Raw genomic sequence first — 20,701 nt, 5'->3', positions numbered from 1 at the left:
CTCTAAAATCTGTAAACCCTAACAACTTCCCAATTCTCCCCTCCCAGGAACTTTACCCATCTCATTGCTTTTTTTCTTTTTAATGTCAAACTAAGCTGAGAGTAGGGACAAATGACTTTAATCTCAGCAAGGCCAGCCTGGTCTAGTGACCAGCTCCGCCAGGACTACACAGTGAGGCCCTGTCACAACAACAAAAATCAGTCTAGTACTTATCCCTAGCCTCATCCGACCTGCTTCCCTGACTCCAAATCTTATTAACTAAAATCTGAGCACACTCCATGCCATCCTTGGCTATTGACATTGAAGCCAGTGTGGTTTATTGGCTTGCACATATTTGCATAGTGGAAATACCCAACAGCTAGGGCTGTTCTTGTGGTTCCTATTCTACTCTGAGAATATTACAAAATCCACACCAAATACCTCAGGCTCTTGAACTGAGGAACTATTTTCTCAGTCACACATTCTACCACATTCAAATCCCAGCTGAAGACTGCAAATATTTGACTGAAGAAATATAGTTGCTGAAGTAAAAACCATGCAGGACTGGAGAGGTGGCTTGGTGACGAAGAGCACTAGATGCTCTTCCAGAGGACCTGGGTTTGATTTCAAGCATCCACACGGTGGCTCACAAACACCTGTAACTTGAGCTCCAGGAAATCTGATTGCCCTCTTCTAGCTTCCTCAGGTAACCACCAGGCCACACACATGACACACAGACATGCATGCAGGCAAAATATCCACATACATAGAATAAAATAATGGTAATTTCTAAATACTAAAATCCCAAGTAACAAGATAACATCAGAAACATAAAAATTTTAGGCAACATAATGCCTTCAAAAATTACTAATCCTGCAGTAATGACATCCAGTGAGAATGAGTCAGATAAAATCCCAGACATAAAACTCAAAAAAAAAAAAAAAAAAGGATTATAATATATTCAAAAAAATGAAAAAAGAAGATAAGCTCCTAAATGTAAGGTAAAATAAGGTAGGAAAGATCAACTGTTAGATACTGATTTATTGATTTTTTTTTTAATAGCTTACTTAAAGCACTGCTTGTACTGCCTTTTTGCCAAGCATGACTTCACTTGCAGTCCGGAACAGAACGACCAGGAGAAATAGCAGAAACAACAGGTCATCGCCCTTAACAACCTGCTGACTGTCATGTAGGCTTGAGTAAAATCTTGCTTGCTTGCCCACCCAACTTGTGGTTTTAGAGCATAAAATAAGAATACAAACTGGACTCAGCACTGAAGCCTTTCAGAAGCCATCCTGGCTTTGGTCCACTGGTGACCTCTCCTCTCCTCCATCTCACTGGAAGTGTAGTGCTTATTTCAGAAAGATTCCTGCAACATTTCCTGAGGTCCCCAGTAGATCTCCTTCACTGAGACCCTAGCCGTTCGAGAGAAGCTGCCACTCAGGGACCTCTTAGCCCACTGAAGGCCTCCGGACCTGAGAAGTGCAGGTCCCTGACAGAATTCTGGGGTCCACTTCCAGTGCCCAAGGGGACTGTGAAACCCAGGACCAGAGTCTCTGAGTAGGAGTAGATGGGATTAGGCTGAATTATCCAAACCAGGTAAGGGAGATAAGCAGGAAGAACATGAGTGGTCTTGATCACCTGGTAGAAGATTGCCTCCCAAGCGTTGATGGGATATACCAAGGTAGCATGGGTTTCCAAGGAAAAGCCTCAAAGGAAGATCAAGGCATGTTATGGGACTCCAGAAAAATAGACAGACTGGAAATTTAATATGGGAACTTGCAAACGCTGAATGGATGGCAAATGTGTGTATGAATACCTATAATGGTCCCACAGTTCTGTGGCTACGGGATCTGATCGGGCACTAACCTGTGGTTCCACTGAGGCGACCCAGCACAGTGATGTATGCATGGCCCTAAGGTCAAACCTTTTAAGTTGCTGCAAGATGGCCATCCAGGCAGGTGGCTACTTGAGGGCAAAGCTGGTCACATCCACCCTGCCCTATGCACCACATGGGTAGGCACATGGGAACTCTTCTTGTCATGGGGTCTCCACAGTCCCAATGTGAGATCCACACAGTCCTTCAAAGACTGTTAGGCCTGAAGACACCAAGGAAGTAGACCCATTAGCACCTCCAGCGGATGGAATCTTGCCCATGATGGTGCCTTCTACTGGCTCCAAATGTCAGTGCCAAGGCAGTCACAAGAGCACCTGATCCGGTTCCTCCAAAGACATCTGCCTCATGCAAGGCTCACCAACCAGCCAGCCAGCTCTGCCAGACTCCCGTTGGCTTCGTTTGAGGGACACGTCTGTTCCAGTGTGTCCACTTAGGGAAATGCCAGGCCCCCCTCTCATCCAAAAGAGATGGCAGCTATGTTATCTGGACACATACTTGCCTGAGAGGAGGGAGAGCCCTTCCATGACTGCAGAGAAATTATAAAAGATTTTTCTCCCCACATCTGGACTTAAAAGATGAGCTGCTCCACAATTCAGATACTGATGGGAACTGAAGCCTACAGCAGGGGAATAACAGCTTCTCGAATCAATAGACTCCAAGTAACAGTGTATAGAGAAAGGCAACTGTTTACCTCAGGGAGCACAACAGTTAAAAACAGAGACCAAATCAACAGCTCCCAGAAGCTGTCTGGGCCCCCGCGTGGCACTGGTGCACTGCCAGGCTCACACAGAACCTCTGGGATGACTGAGGAGACCAGGCATCCGAACAGCCTGCCCTCACTAAAGACACAGCCCAGTGGTCCCCCACCCCCGCCATCACCTCCAGAAGGTACGTGTTAATATCTGATGAGGCAGCTACTAGAAATCAGGGAGACTGGTTACTAAAGATAGGAAAGTAGCATTTCCCGAGATGACAGCTCCCAGCCTAGTCCAGCAGGCTTAGGAAGCAACCCATCTGGGAAAACTGCCCTATGGGAATTGTTGCAAAGACCATGGGTGTTCCCAGGGTTGCCAACACTGACCCAACGAGCTAGCAAGGCCTGACTGCAGGGTGCTTGGAAGGAGCTCAATAAGGCGCCCAAAGCCCCACCCTGACACTGGAACACAGGCCTTCCACTTAAATGTCTAGAAGTGAACTCTACTGACACGCAACCCAGCAGAAGGGGGGGGTGGGGCACCTATACTTTCTGGTTATCATGTCACTTCCTCAGGCTGGATAGAAGCTTTTCCTACCTGCACAAACTTGGAACTTGTAGACACCCTGGCGCCCCCAATCATGAGACTGGTTGGGGAAAATGAATAAAACTTTTAAAATGACACTGGCCCAACATTGCCAAGGCCAGAAATTCTGCCACGTGTACTGTTTGGGGTGCACTGCCACACCGTCGATGTGGTTACCCTTCTTTGAGGTGATATGTGGTTACCCCCCTCCACTTCTCCCACAGAACCCAAAGGACCTCTGAGGATATGGACACACCTACTTCCAGTGGTTCTTGAAAAAGTTAGCTGACACTGCACAAAAATCGCTCACCCTCTCAGCTCTTAAAGTTGCGGGTATCAAGCCATGGATACACCACACCCGCACCAAGTCAGCTGTAAACCCAAGCCGGAACCCGATCGTAAGAGCCGACCCGGAGCAGCCTCTGAAATTGACCAGCTCAAAACTAGCGTGGAACAGAGACACAGCTCCACCCTTACTTGGCTTCCCAGTGCCCTTCCTATTCCTGCCAGTACACATCTATTCAGTCCTCACTTAACCTCTCTGACCTTGTCACACGAGTTAGTCTGGAGAGCAATCTTGTTCCAGGGCAACTCCTATTCCTAGACAGCCATCAAGGAACTAACCACCCCCAGAGGCTACATTCTCTCCTAATTTCCTTCAGGCAGCACTTCTACTGAGAAACAGGCCAGCCTTGCATCATCCCTCAATCAAGCTGTGCTAGAACAGCCCACACCAGCAAAACAGACTGTGAAGTCTTTTGGAGACAGCCCTGGCTAGTGACAGCCTGTAGATGAGTGGCCAGAGAATAGAAGAATGATTATAGATGGAGGGAGGGGGTACTGGTCTTATCCTAAATACTGGTCATGAATGGACTTCCCCTTGAAAGGGGCATGGACGAGAGCTCCCATAGAAGGACAGATGGGCAAATGGGCCTTTGGTTGAGAGGGGTGCTGGATAGTTTTATGTTAACTTGACACAAGCTGAAGTCATATGAGAGGAGAGAACTTCAATTTAAAAAATGCCTCCATGAGATGAGGACATAGACAAGTCTGTAGAGCATTTTAAAATTAGTGATCAATGGGGGGAGGGCCCAGCCCATTCTGACTGGGGTCGCCCCAGGGCTAGTGGTTCTGGGGTCTATAAGAAAGCAGGCTGAACAGGGTGCAGTGGCACATGCTTGTGATTCCAGCACTCAGGGAGGCAGAGGCAGGCAGATCTCTGTGAGTACAAGGCCAGCCTGATCTACAAAGCAAGTCCAGGACAGCCAAGGCTACACAGAGAAACCCTGTCTCAATAAAAAAAAAAAAGAAGAAGAAGAAGAAGAAGAAGAAGAAAGAAAGAAAGAAAGAAAGAAAGAAAGAAAGAAAGAAAGAAAGGAGGGAGGGAGGGAGGGAGGGAGGGAGGAAGGAAGAAAGAAAGAAAGGAAGGGGAAAGGAAAGAAAAGGAAAGAAAGAAAGCAGGCTGAACAAGCCACAGGAGCAAGCCAGTGAGCAGCACTGCATGGCCTCTGCACCAGCTCCTGCCTCCAGGTTCCTGTCCTGTTTGAGTTCCTGTCCTGACTTCCTTTGATGAAGAACAGTGCTGTAGAAATGCTATAGAAAAGCCAAATAAACTTTTTTCTTCCCAAGTTTCTTTGGTCGTGGTGTTCATCACAATAGTAACCCTAACAAGACGAGGGGAACCGGGCAAAAATGATATGGGAACTGACCATGAAAGGTTCTTCATCTGAAAAAGACATATTTTAAAATGCTGGCTTTGGTAAGTGCCAGGCACGAGCTCCATAACCCAGGCCAGGACTGCTGAATGTGCTTGCAAGCAGGCCAGGTTTGCTTAGAATGGAATAGGAATGACTAACCAAAGCCTGACTAACACACCGAAGGGACATGTTTCAGTGGGCATCTTGATAAGGTCATAAGAAAAACCCAATGTGTGAAAAATAAAGGGCTGTAACCAAACTAAGAACAGTCCTGTTAAAAGAACAGTAACTCCTACATACCTCACCTGCCCCAAAGGTATCCACACCTGCTGCCCAAGAGACAGTTACAGACTGGTGTTCTTGGCCTCCAACTTAGACGCGCTCCCAGGAATCAAGATCCAACAATATTTACATCCTTTAGATTAAAATAAAAACAAAACAACAACAAGAACTTCTGTACTTTTACTAGTCCTGCTAGGAATGGCCCTGATCCTGTCCATGCCCACTGGTGCCACTACAATAGACATCTAACAAGTTCAGCATAGCCAGCTGTCTGCTCACCTCAAGAAAAACTTAACTACTGTTCAGGAAAACATGGTCACTCTTCAGAATGAAGTAGATTCATTGACAACAATGGTCTCTCAGAATCCTAGGGGTTTCAACTTGATTGTCGCTGAAAGGGGAGATACTTACAGAGTTTGAAATGAAAAGTGTTATCTTTTTTTTTTTTTAAGATTTATTTATTTATACGCATGAGCACTCTATTTGCATGTATGCCTACATGACAGAAGAGGGCATCAGATCCCATTATAGACGGTTGTAAGTCACCATGTGGTTGCCGAGAACTGAACTCAGGACCTCTGGAAGAGCAGCCAGCGCTCTTATGTGCCGAGCCATCTCTCCAACCCCAAGAAATGCTATTCTTACGCTGTATGAGAAAATTGCCAAAAAGTTGTTTAACTTTTAACGGATTAAGGCCAAAGGTGCAGACAGGACCCAGTGGAGCACAGTGCAGATCGTACACCAAGAGTGTTTCTTCGGGATAAATTTGTAAGGTGTTATGAAGGTGAAGAGGGGGGAAATAGAGTAAAATATGGTAGAAAAGACCAATTATTAGATACTGACTTATTGATTTATTTAAGCACTGCTTGTACTGCCTTTGTGCCAAGCATGACTTCACTTTCTACCTGGAACAGAACGACCTGGAGAAAACAGCTGAAACAATGGGTCACTGCCCTCAATAACCTGCTGGCCACCATATACGCTTCTGCAAAATTTTTCTTGCTTGTCTGCCTCACCTTGCGGTTTTAGAGTATAAAATGAGAGTGCAAGCTGGACCTGGCATAGAGAAGCCTTTCCAGTGTCATCCTGACTTCTGATAATCTCCTATCCTCCGTCTCACTGGTGTCCAGGAAGTTCCCTGCAACACACAAGAGCACTAAGAGCTGAATGGAATAAGGAGGGCGTCATAAGACATGAGACAGGAATTCAACAAAGAGGTAGAAATGCTGAGAGAGAGAGAGAGAGAGAGAGAGAAACAATCTTTAAAAAATGCTGGAAACGAAAAGCATAAATAAATCACACAAAAATCTCTGTGGAAAGTCTCACCAACAGAACCTCCAGGGAGAGGAGAGACTGTAAGAGCTTGGAGACAAGGTGAATAATCAAGCAAGGACAGACATAAAGTATTAATAATGGAGCAGCGGAGATTGCAACACCCTGAAAAGACCGTCTGCAAGTCATAGGCATAGAAGGAGAAGAATCTTGTCCTAAAGGCAGAAAAAAAAATTCTTAAAATAATCATGACAGACAATTTTCCAGAATTAGGAAAAGAGATGCCAGCCCAGATACTGGAGGCATTTCGGCCCAAACAGACAAACCAGAAAGGAGCCTCCCTGTGCGGAATGCTGTTATGTCAACTTGACGCAAGCTAAAGTCATCTGAGAGGATGGAGCCCTCGTTGTGAAAATGCCTTCGTAAGATCAGGCTATAGGCAAGCCTGTAGGGCATTTTCTTAATTAGTGATGGACGGCGGAGGGCACCAACTATTGTCGGCATGCCGTTCCTGGGCAGGTGGTCCTGGGTTCTATGAGAATGCAGGATGAGCCAGCCACTGGGAGAAGCCAGTGAGCAGCGCTCCTCCATGCATGTCCTCTGCTCTGCATCCGCTCCTGCCTCCAGCTTCCCGCCCTGCTTTAGTTCCTGTCCTGACCTCCTTCAATGTGAACGCTGATGTGGAAGTGTAAACCAACTAAACCTTTTCCTCCCCAAGTTTCTTTGGCCACGGTGTCTTACCACAGCAATAACTAAGACACTCCCTTGTCATAATCAAAACACTAAAAAGATGGAGCAAAGGAAGCATATCGAAAACAGCAAGAGAGGGGCCAGGGAGGTGGCTGAGCATGTAAAAGCACGTGCTGCCAAGCCTGATGACCTGAGTTCAATTCCCCGAACCCACAGGCTGAAAGGAAATAGCACAAATCCCTCAAGAACTGATGAAACAGTGGTATACATTTTAATTTCATTTTTAAACTATTTTATTTTGGGGGAGGAGACACACGTGCAAGACACTTGTTTGGAGGCCAGAGGACAACCCCAGGTGGCCATCTCAGGTCCCTTTGTGGCCTCCAGGGGCACCAGGCAAGCATGTGGTGCACCCACACACATGCAGGCAAGACACTTTTATTTTATTCACAATGACCTTTTAAATTTATTTTAAACTTTATTGTGAAAAATTGCAAATAAAAAAATAAGCTAAAGAGCCAGCAGGTTGTGGCAGATTTCTCTGAGTTCAAGGCAAGCCTGGTCTACGGAGTGAGTCCCAGGTCAGCCAGGGCTTCACAAAGAAACGCTATCTCAAAAAAATTTTAAATATATATTAAAATTATAATAATAATGATAACAATAATAATTATTATTATATGCTAAAGAAATCCATGACCACCAAGCCAGCTTTACAAAAAAAAAATGCTTAAACAATTCTATAGGACAGAAGGGAAAACAAATCCACCACAAGACTGGAGGAAAAAATAAACCATGTAAGAATAACAGTCAAGTAAGAGTGAAAGTGGAAAAATCCAAACACTGGAAAAAATACCAGCAAAATGATGGGAATCAATACACGCCTTTCAGAAATAATTGTGAATGAATACTGATTGTCTCAATTCCTCAGTGAAAAAACAGGCTAGTAGATTGGTTCAAAATGCAGAAACCATCTCTCTTTGTTGTCTCTAAAAATCACATCTTACCACAAAAGTCAGACACACCTGAGAGTGAAAGGGTGGAAAAAAATATTTCAAGCAAGTGAACCAAGAGAGACAAGACATGCCTTGGTTCTAACAGCAGACAAAATAGACTTCAAACTGAAGCCAGTGAGAAGTTAAGAAGGTCCCTTCGTGCTGATTAAGGGAACAGCCCATCAAGAGAACATTTCAGTCCTAAACATATATGAACACAGAGAGGTGCATCCCGCATCATAAAACAAGTACTGCTAAAGGTGAAGGCCTAGGCTAAGCCAGCACAGTAGTGGCTTTGATACTCCTTCTCATCTGAAGACAGGTCTTCCTGACGAAAAAAATAAATAAACAGAGAACTGTGTGAGCTGAACGACATCCATCGTGAATCAAAAAGACTTAAACAGACATCTACAGGACATCACATCCAAACCCTGTAGAGCACACTCTCCTCAGCAGCCCCCACGACGACTTTCCCTAAAATAGATTACATATTAGGACACAAAGCAAATCTCAAAAAATGGAAGAAGTTGAAAGAATGCTTGTATTGTATCTCACCACAGTGCAGCAATGCTACCAACCACCAAGAGAAACCCAAGAATGTGTATAAACTTCCAGAAATTAAACCACGCAATGCTGGACGGTGAATGGATCACCAAAGGAAAAAAAAATTGTAATGAAGTTGTGGAATCATATGAAAATGAAAATTCTTGGAAGGCAGAGGCAAGCGTATTTCTGTGAGTTTGAGGCCAGCCTGGTCTACAGAAAGTCCTAGGACAGCCAAGGCTGTCTCAAAAAAAAAAAAAAAACATAAAGCAATAGAATATGCTCTCTGTCCCCATCTCCAGAAGCACATGTGAACCTTACAGCCCCAACCCCCACTCCTTTCAGCCATGAACTCCCACAGACGTTCTCTAGGAGCTCATCAGCCTGGCCAGGAAGCAAACAGGTGATCTTGAGACCTTCTCTCTCCTTCCTTTCCTCCAAGTCTAATCTCCCAGTCTCATCCCCAGGTAAACAGACAACCTTCTGTGGCCTCTCCCTCCTCCCTGTGCTCATTCCCAGGAGAAGGGGCAGATCCTCATGGCATATCCTGTTTTCCCCTTCCTGTGAACCCCATTCAGACTCCCCATTCTAATCCATCTCCATCTTCCTAAGTGTCAGCTTCCAATACTAAGGAACACATCCTAACGGGAACTCTCAGTGGCCACACCTGGCAATATCTCAGAAGAATTCCCTACCAGGCAACCCACAGCCACCACACTTTCCTATAACTCAAAAAGGGCAACAGAAAACAAGGGACAAGAGGACCCTCCCAACACAGAGCAGACCAGATATCAGCACCTAGAATTACAGTCATCCCAAATCCAGAAGCCTGGATGCCAGGGTAAAAGCACAATGGCAGCCAGGACAATATGCCTCCACGAGAGCCCTGCTATACTACTGCATTAGGCCCTGAGAAATGCAATATAACTGAGCACACACAAGGACTTCAAAGTGGCCTCTAGGAATATCTCAGAGGCTCTTAAAGAGGAAAGAAATCCATTTAAAGGGATTTATGAAAACAGTGAAATGAAACGAAGAAAGCAATTCAAGACTTGCAAGTAGAAATAAGATTTAAAAAATAAAATAAAAAATAAAAAAGCCCAAACTGAGGGAAAACTGGAAATGAAACATTTAGTATCTTGAACAGGAAACCCAGAGGCAAGCCTCACCAACACAATACAAGAGATGGAAGAGAGAATAACAGGTATTGACTACATGATAGAGGGATGAAATAGTTCAAACAAAAAAAAATGTTAAATCAAAAAAGAAAAAAAATCAGCTACAAAACAGCCATAAAATCTGAAACACAATAAAATGACCAAATCTAAGAATAATAGAAATAGAGGAAGGAGAAGAAACCAAGGTCAAAAGCACAGAAAATATTTTCAACAAAATCTATAGATAAAGATTTCACCAACCTGAAAGAAGGAGATGCGTTTAAGGAACAAGAAACATTCAGAACACCAAATATACTGGACCAGAAAAGAAATTCCCCTCTGCGTAAAATAATCAAACAAACATTAAATGTGCAGAACAAAGAAAGAATATTGAAAGCTGCAAGAGAAAAAGACCAAATAGCATATAAAGGCAGACCTATCAGAATTACACCCAACTACTCAATGGAGACTTTTAAAGACTAGAAAGTCTGGACAAATGTTTTACAAACTCTAAGAGACTACAGATGCCATCCCAGACTAATATATCCAGCAAAACTTTCAACCAAAATAGATAGAGGAAAAAAGATATTCCATGATAAAACCAAAGTTAAACAGTATTTACCTACAAAGCCAACCCTGTACAGAAAGTGCTAGAAGGAAATCCTCAACCTGAAAAAGTTAAACACACACACACACACACACACACACACACACTCACACGTACACACACAAGCACATACACACACACACACAAAAAAAAAAAAACCAGAAATAAATAATATCAGACCAAAAACTTTCTAAAGAAAGGGAAGGACCCACACAATAAAATTACAGGAATTAACAAACACTATTCATTGATAATTCTGAATATCAGTGGTCTCAATCCCTCAATAAAAAGATACAAATTAACAGAATGGTATCAAAAACAGGATCCATCCTTCTGCTGCATCCAAGAAACACATCTTAACATCAAGGATAGACATCACCTCAGGGTAAAAGGATGGGAAAAGATGTTTCAGGTAAATGAACCTAAGAAACAAGTTAGTGTGGCCACTTTAATATCCGACAAATCAAACCAAAACTAATCAAAAGAGACAGGAAAGACACGACATATTCATCAAATGAAAAACCCACCAAGAGGACATTGCTGTTAACATTGATGTTAATACATATTAACATCTATACACCAAACAGAAGGGCACTCAAGTTCGTAAAAGAAACACTACTACATCTTAAATCATATATTGACTCTCACATAGTCGTAGTGGGAGGCTTCAATGCCTCATTCTCACCAACACAAAGGTCTTCCAGACAAAAACTACAGAGAAATGCTGAAGCTAGCAAAAACCATAGACCAAATGGACATAATAGATACTTACAAAATATTTTACCCAAACAAAAGAGTATGGCTTCTTCTCAGCACCTCACAGAATTTTTTCCAAAATTATCACCACACAGAGAAAGTCTATCTCTCAAAATAAACAAACAACAAAAAACCCTCTAAGACACTGAAGAAAGAAATTGATGAAGACATCAGAAGATGGAAAGATGGTCCATGCCCATGGATCAGAAGGATTAATATAGTGAAAATGACCATCCTACTAAAAACAATAAAATCCCCATCAAAATTTCAACACAATTCTCTACAGACCTTGAAAGAACAATTTTCAGCTTCATATGGAAACACACACACAAAACCCAGAGGGTAATTAAAACAATCCTGACTAATAAAAGAGCTGCTTGGAGCTATCACCATCCCTGATCTCAAGTTGTACTACAGAGGTATAGTAATAAGAACAGCGCAGTGATCAATGGAATAGACTTGACAACCCAGAAATAAGTACAGACACCTGTGGACACCTGGTTTTTTATAAAGAAACCATAAATACACCCTGGAAAAAAACAACAGCATCTTCAACAAATAGTGCTGACCAAACTGAACAGATGCATGTAGATAATCCAAACAGATCTGTACTTATCACACTGCACAAAACTCAAGTCTAAATGAATCGAAAACCTCAACATAAAACCAGATACAGCAGGCCTGATAAAAAGAGAAAGTAGGGAATAACACGAACACATTGACACAGGAAAAGACTTTGTGAACTCAGGCACTTGGAACAATTAATAAATGGAGCCTCATAAAACTGAAAATCTTCTGCACAGCAAAAGACACTGTCATTTGGACAAAGTGATAAGCTACAGAATGAAAAAAGACATTTACCAATTACACATCAATAGAGGGCCAATATCCAAAATATATAAAGAAGTAAAAAATGGACATCAAGAAAATAAATAACCCAGGGCATGCAGAGATGGCTCAGAGGTTAAGAACGCTGTCTGCTCTTCCAGAGGTCCTGAGTTCAATTCCCAGCACCCACATGGTGGCTCATAACCATCTATACTGGGATCTGATGCCCTCTTCTGACATGCAGGTGTACATGCAGATAGAGCACTCACATACATAAAAAATAAATCAATCTTTTTTTAAAAAAGAAAACAAATGACCCAATTAAAAATAGGATACAGATTTAAATAGAGAATTCTCAAAAGAGGAAACTTAAGTGGCTGAAAAGCACTTAAAGAAATGCTCAACATCCTTAGTCATCAGGGGAATGCAAATCAAAACTACTTTGCAATTTCATCTTGCACCAATTATAGCGGCTAAGGTCAATAAAACAAACAGTGGCTCATGCTGGCTAGGATGATAAGGGGACACTCACCCATTGCTGGTGGGAGTGCAAACTTGTACAATCACTATGGAGATCAGGGTGGGTGGCTCCTCAGAGAGATGGGAATTTATCTACCTCAAGACACAGCTTTACCACTCTCAGGCACATATGTACCCAAAGGATGATTCCTCCTACTGCAGAGACACTTGCTCAACCATGTCCATTGCTCCTCTATTCACAATAGCCAGAAGTTGAAAACAATCGAGATGTCTATCAACAAATAGATAGATAAAGAAAATGTGGCACATTTACACACTAGAGTATTACTCAGCCATTAAAAAAAAACAGTCGTATCATTTGCAGGTAAATAGATGGAATTAGCCAGGCACAGTGGCACACACCTTTAGTCCCAGCTCTCAAGAGGCAGAGGCAAGTGGATCTCTGTGAATTTGAGGCCAGCCTGGTCTACAAAGTGAGTTCCAGGACAGCCAGAGCTGTTACAGAGAGAAACCCTGTATCAACAAAACAAATAGATGGAACAAAAAAACAAAACAACTCCTGAGTGAGGTAATTATGGTGTGTATTTGCTTATATGTGGATGTTGCCTATATAATTCATTGGTAGGAAAGCTACAATACATATAGCCACATGGGCTAGGTAGAGAGTAAGGGACTAGGTGTGAGGGAAGGATCTCCCTAGAAAGGGAAAATACAAGTAGCTATCGATGGATAAGGCACGCGAATCGGGTGAAAGGTATGGAACAGGAGGATCAAATGGGGAAAAAGAGGGTCCAGAGAGGAAATTCAAGGAGGGACAGCTAAAACTACGGGCCATTTGAGGGGCTGTATTCTACCTAATACAGCAGGTGCCTCATAAAATATGTACATATATGAAGGGGATCTAAATGAAATCGCTAAATAACAAGCCTCAGCCGGATATCTCTTGTCACCAAATAAAGCTTCCAGTACCAAGAATGGTCTAATTGAGTTGTTGGCCAAAGGGGTTCCATGGGAACCCCTAAACAACCCAGGCTATTTCCAAGGCTATTGATGGCTCTCCACAAACTGACAGTAAGACCCTGCTGCTAAAACCAACTTCTACACAACTCATTGAAAACAGAGATGTCTGCTGGGTGGTGGTGCACACCTTTGTTGTTGTTGTTGGTTGTTTTGTTTGTTTGTTGTTTTGTTTTGTTTTGTTCTGTTTTGAGACAGGGTTTCTCTGTGTAGTTTTGGCTGTCCTGGTCTCTGTAGACCAGGCTGCCCTCAACCTCACAGAGATCCACCTGCCTCTGCCTCCCGGTGGTGCACACCTTTAATTCAGCACTTGGGAGGCAGAGGCAGGCAGACCTCTGTGAATTCCCTGCCTTGCTCCCCCTATACAGCTCCGAGGACCGTATGGTGCTCACAGGCACCCACACCCCAGAATCTGCCTCCTGCTCTCTTCAAGCCGGAAAGATGTCCTTCACCTTCTCCTCCTCAACTCGGGTGTTCCTCAATGGTGCCGACGTCCTGGCATCCTAGGCTTCCACTCTGCAGGTCCTTCAGCCCGGCTAGTAGCCTAAGATGGCACCTCTAAGCGCTTTGTGCCTAGCAGCTTGCGTCAGTCTGAGCGAGGACTCCTGGTGCAGTCACTGGCAGAAGAGGCTGGGGCAGCCTGGGCCAACCGGGAGAGGATGCAATCTAGCACCGCAGAGCAACGACGTGGGCCGAGATCCACACGCCTATTGAAGCCGATGGGGCCCTGGTGACCGCCCTGGAGTAGGCCCACAGGGAAATTGAGGCTGGCGGGTAGAAGCGGCTCCTAGGGTGCTAGCCAGTTCATTGCTGCTGAAGCCGCCACCAGGGGGCAGCAGCCCTAGGGCTCCTGGTTTGAGACCCTGAGGCTTCCTCCAACCTGTGAGTCACCGTCCTTACTCCGAAATCCCCAGCTCTGCACCCCAACCCCACACACCCAACCACAAGCCCTTCAGCCAAGCTTCTGATATCTGGAGTGCACACCCCCCAACCCCGACTCCCGCCTCTGCAAAGCTGACATCCATATCTCAGCTCAGTTACCTGTGCCTCCCCCCTGCCCAGTCCGGCCCCCATTAAACACCAGGAAGAGAAAACAAAACAATGAAACCACACATTTTAAAAAAGTATCTACTATGATCATGTGAGCGCTTCATTCCTGAGACGCAAGGATGACTTAATATGTAAATCGATAAATGACGCCAAAATCACATGTTCATCCCAATGGATGTACAAAAGGCTTCTTAACAAAATCCAGCGTCCCTTCATATTAAAAGTCCTAAAGAGGGGACTCAGGGCTGAGGAGTTAAGAGCTTATGCTGATCTTAAAGAGGACTGGAATTCAGTTTTCAGCACCAAAATCACCTGTAACTCCCTCTTGTGATCTTCCTAGAACACACACACACACACACACACACACACACACACACACACACGGCTTACACTCACATATATACACACTCACATGCATAAAAAAAATTATTTAAAGTCCTGAAGAAATTAGGAATAGAAGAATCCTGTGCAAAAGGGATTCTGTTGGAAGTGTCACCACAGCTGATCCCAAGTCATACCACAGAACTGTAGTGACAAGAGCAGGTGCTGGTGTACGCACACACAGATCAGCAGAATAGCACACAGGACTCAGATACAAGACCACACAACTATGGCTACCCGATCTTTGGCAGTGATGCCGAAAAGATACATTGGGGAAAGACAGCATCACCAACAAATGGCGCTAGGAAAACGAGATATGTAGAAAAAGTGAAACTAGGTACTTATCTCTCACCCTGTACAAAAATCAGGGACCCCAACACAGACCTGCAACTACTGGTGGAAAAAGCAGGGATAATTTTATGATTCAGGCACAGATAAGGATCTTCTAAGGAGAAGTCTGACTGCATACTCAACACATGGGGTATCTATCATTAAATTACAAAGCCTTTGCTCGACCAAAAAAACCAACCAAACAAAACTGTCGATTGACTGAAGAGGCACCGCACAAAATGGAAGACGTGCCTGACAGAGGATCTAGATATAGAAAGAATTCAAGAAACTAAACATAAAAAAAAAAAAACAATCAAAAAAAAAGAGCTATGAATTTCCCAAAAGAAAAAATACAAATAACATTTTTCAGCTTTCTAGGCCTTGGGCAAATTAAAATTAAAACTACTTGAGGAGCTGGAGATGGTGCAGCAGTTAAGAGCAGGGGCCCTGAAATTTACTTCCAGCACCCACATCAGCTGGCACGCAGCCTCTGATAACTTGAGCTCCAGAGGCTCCAACACCTCTGGGCTACTTAGGCACTGGCACTTATGTGTACTTACCAACACTGACACACAGGCATACACATAATTTAAAAAAAGGAATCTTTAAAATATATGTAATCCTTTAAAATATATGTGGTCCTTTAATTCCAGCAACAGAAAGGCAAAGGCAAGCAGATATCTTTGAGCTCCTGACCATTCTGGCCTACATAGTGAATTCTAGGCCAGCCAGGATAAGAGAGAGAGAGAGAGAATAGAGACATAAAACAACAGCTGAGGTCTTGCTGGTTTTCCAGAGCATCTGAGTTGTTCAGTTCCCAGGACCTGTGAGATAGTTCACAGCCACCTGTAACTGCAGCTCCAGGGGATATTTCAGGGGTCTCTGCAACCTTAACAGGCTGCAGAGAGAAAAGTCACAGAAGGCAAGAATGCAATCCAGCTCAGCACGACTCAGTCGCCAGTGTTGGTTCAAACTTCAGGCGTCTGACGCCGAGTGGTTTATTTTAGGCGTATTTAAGCACAATACAATTTGGTGGAAACTATTCAGGTGATAAATGACGCTGTCTAACATGCACAACAAGGCAGGTATAAATCTCCTTGAGGAACAAAGGAAGTCATTCAGATGTGACTACATAGAAATTATTTGTAAAGTCCATAAAGATAGGGTCTATAGAGTTACTAGGGAAAACTATTGCTTATAAGGGTCTGGGGAGGATCTGGTGCTGGAAACATCCCTAGCCACACAGTACAAAGGTCACCATGCTGGAAAGCACATTCACTCCCAGCCTTCTGTGTGAAAACCAGGTAAAGAATTCCTCCCCTTGAAGGAACAATCCTGTACACTTAACATTCCAGGTTCCTCTCGTGTTTATCTGTGAGCTCAATGACGCCTGTGCCTCCTATGTCTTACCTTTCTAAATTCTTTTTAATGAGAAAATTGTGACTGTAATGGAGGTCAAGGTTGAATGCGTTGCCTGATTGGCCAGCCTATTACGGGCAAGCAAAACAGAATGTGAGAACAGCTGACAGGGGACCAAGGGAAGAAGAAAGCTATCTTAACCATTATGGTCATTCAAAGGTCCCTTGGGAAATTTTTATCCCTTTATGCAGATCATCAATATGACCGTCGATAGTATTATAGAAATCTGACACATTAAGGCAACATATATCAGGGAACTGTTTGCTAAATTCTACTGTTGAAGATTATGCTTGAGCAACAAATAATTTATAGTAGCTCTATTTTTTTTTTTTTTAATAACTGTGGTGGTTCTCAATTCACCAGTCTCTTGATTAACTTTTGCTAACATTTTTGCTGAGGCCATTTTTGAAGCCTCTTTTTGTATTCCAGTAATCACTTCTGGGGCTAGAATAAAAAAACAATCCTTAGAACGCAAAACATTATCATACTGTCTCCTGTTTCAGGCATGACTTTTATGCCTCCTAACAAAAGCATTTGGAGTCTGTTGACAGGCTGAGAATTAACATGTATCATGGTCGGTAAACATAACAGCATCATTTTGGGGGTCAGTAGTATCGTGTCCTTGTTGTCTCCCTAATGTCTCAATTTGACAAATTAAAGTCTTGATGTCACCCCTTGATGTGTTCGTTGCCTATCTCCAGATGTTTTGTCTGTCTGGCGGTCTCCAAATGCCATCCCACTTGGATGCAACAGAGAGGGAGCCATCTGGGACTTAATTCATTTTCTGGAAAGACACAGCATAACCTTGCCATGATGTTAGAAGAACATCTGGTCCTTTTTGTTGATTAGTCTCTAGATCTTTCCATTTAACATTTATATTAGGCTGTGCCTCCTTTAGGACAGAATGCTTTGGGGCAGCAGAAAAAGCATTATCCTTTCAGGTGAAAATTTTAAAGTAACCGTGGTAGCATAGCAAGTGGAGATCTAGGTAGAGGTACAGACCCCTTTTGAGTTTTAAAATTTGCTATTTAAGTACTTGATGATGTCATTCCACGATAGCTTCACACTGTGAATTGTAAGGGATCTCAGTAATGTAATTAAGAGTTCATAAATTGCAAATTTCCTTAAAGTAGTTGCTGGTATAAGCATGACTACTAGCGGCTTTTAGCTGTAATGGGAACCCTAGAAAGGAGAAGGTGTGTGATAAGTGATTTATGGCCTCTGAGGTTGCTTCACTGTGGTGAGCAGAAGCAACAGTCATATTTTAAAAAGTGCCACCCGGTACATGAACCTGTTTTAAACGTCCAAATCCTGATCAAGGAGTGATCGCTGCCCAATGGCATTAGATTTTAACCCTGGAGGATTTATTCCGCCAGCAGAGGGAAGAGGGGTGAAGGAAGAACAAGAAGGGCAGGCCAGAAAAGGTTTACTCGTGAGATACCTGTAAGGACTTGCATTTTGATGAGGTTTGTGAGATATCTGAGCGGCCAGAGAGGAAAAAAAAAAGTATTGGGATGAGGAGGAGGCACCTTGGCTTGAGCATCAGCAGGTGTTAACAGGCCTGGAAAATTAGGATGAGCACAAATATGAGTTATGAAAAAAATGTTGATATTGTTGTCTTATAGACATCTGAAGGGCGCGAGGTAATTGTGAAATAACATTAGTAGTGGGGTTGGGTTTAAATCTTGTAGTTTCAGCATGCCTTTAAGCACTCAGGGTGCAGAGGCAGGCGGATCTCTGTGAGTTTGAGCCAACCAGGCCTACAAATCGAATCCAGGGCAGCCAGGGTTCTGTCACACAGAGAAACCCCCTCTCAGTAGGTGTGGGTGGGTGTGGGTGTCTTGCAGTTTCTCAGAGTGAAACAGCTTGGGCACACTATGCTGAGTCAGTTAAAACATTCAATGATTGAGGAACATCTAATAAATGCCGGTTGATTACAAGTCCAGATTGTTGAGCTGCACGGCTGAAGTGGGTGCAATCCACATTTTTTTATTGTTGGGCACATGGAATTTGTAATTTGTACATAAAACATAAGTTCCTTGCCCTCTTGAAGAGGCATATGTAAAAGCGTTAAGAGAATTTTTAGATGTAATTCTAGTTAATATTCATGAGGTATCTTTTAAAAAAAATCATAAAAGGGGACCTTTAGAATGATCATCTACAGATCCCAACATGCTAATTCTACCTGCCAGTTATTATCAGTGTGGAGCAAATAATCTGCATTCTATTAAACGGCACAACGGCTGCTGTCAGCTCTTTACCAGCAAGTTTTCTCAGATGTGTCCTTCCCGTCATTATTAAGTCTACAATGTCTTGTAAATAAGGAATTACAGATCACTGCAGAAAATTCTGACAGGCATAAATTTCTATAATACCATTTCCTTGCTGATACATAATTTCCGTGGTTGACGAGGAGGAAGGATAAATAATGGATAAGGAAGTAAGAAATTAATTCAGTGAGCTACCATTTCAGCAGCAGCATTATTTAAGAAACTAACAAAGTTCTGCTTTGGGCATTATGTTTCCTGCAAAGTTTAACCAACAGTCTCCGGAAAGCAAATTTAAAGAGCAGAGCTAAATCTTTAGCAGTCATAGGCAAATAAGGGCGTTCCCAATTGACCATGGTCCAGTTTTCCTTTTGTGAGTGGTAGAGAGTGCTCTGTTTGAAAGGCTTCAAGCTGAGAGGATCCGGCAACCTTGTCGAGTAACCGTGTACCCTTTACAATTAGGCAAGGTGGATGTTACCGCTGTGACTGAGATTTAAACAGCACCGGCGTGAGTGCTTTGTGTACATTCTAGTGACATCTAGGGGTGCTATTTTCATCCCTTGTGGTAAAACTTGCCATGGGTATCAGGTCGTTGTCTGTTGGTTGTTTAAAGTGGGAACGGAGAAGGCAAATTGTTCCTTATCATCGGGATAAAAAAGAAGAGAGAAAATGCAGTCTTTTAAGTCAAGTATAAAATGTAATGTCCTTGAGGACTCCATAGTAGGATCAGGGAGTCCTGGCTGGAGGGTTCCCCCCCCCCCGATTGCTTTCACAGTGGCACTTATGCCTCTGAGATCATGTGGCAGTCGAAATTTACTCTTTATGAATTACAAGAATAGAGGCATTCCAAGAACTAATGGGTCCTATGGAACTAATGAGTCTATGTGTCCTGGTTACCATTGCTCCTGTCCCACAAGCTGGGCCGCGTTTAACTTTTTTCCATGAAGGGGCTGCTGATCAGTCCATATTGGGTCAGCCCTGCTGGGGGAGCAAACAAAAACCTAAAGGGTGTCTGGGGCAGCCGAGCCCTGGCCACAGGCATCAGCACCCCACCCACGCTGCAGCCGCCACAGTCCCGCCCGCGGCTGCGCCAAACCTAGGCGATGGACGTCAGACTCAGGTCCGCTCGGCTGGACCCTGGCGGACAGAAGGCTCTGGGTTCCCATCAGGCAGCCGCCTGGCTCAACGATGTCAGGACCACTGAGAAGCCAGAGCAGTGGAGGAGTCACCAGGCCTACCAAGACACGTGTGTGTGCGTGTGCGTGCGTGTGTGTATTATGATCCTCCTGAGAGGGTCTGAACAATACATTACTGCAATCATGACTACAAAATAATTGAAAAGGGGTTTATTTTGCTTCTAATGGGCTCTTTTTGCAATAGCCCCTATGTGTTTCCAGTTACCAATATCAATGGTTCCTTGTACTGGAAATCAAGGATTGAATTGTACAACCATTTGTTCAAAGTTTTCAGCGATGTTGCTCTGAATATTTTGCTCCCCTGAACCTTAACAGATATATCAGTAATTGTATAAAATGCTTTGCCTCAGAGAAATGAAAAGAACCTATATTATTTCACTCTCACTTACGTAACAACTCCCTCTGTGAGAGGGCCCTCACTCAGGGTATAAACAGAAAGAGAGAGAGAGAGACTTTGACATTCCATCTCAGCCTACTCAGTCAGAACGGCTATCATCAAAAACCAAATGACAGCAAAAGCTGTCAAGGATGTGGAGAAAGATGAACACTGTTGGTGAAAGTGCACATTGGTCCAGCCACTA

Source organism: Psammomys obesus, unplaced genomic scaffold (genome assembly GCF_907164565.1).
Source record: "Psammomys obesus unplaced genomic scaffold, mPsaObe1.curated_primary_1811, whole genome shotgun sequence".
Classification (NCBI taxonomy): domain Eukaryota; kingdom Metazoa; phylum Chordata; class Mammalia; order Rodentia; family Muridae; genus Psammomys; species Psammomys obesus.
This window is presented reverse-complemented; position numbering follows the sequence as displayed.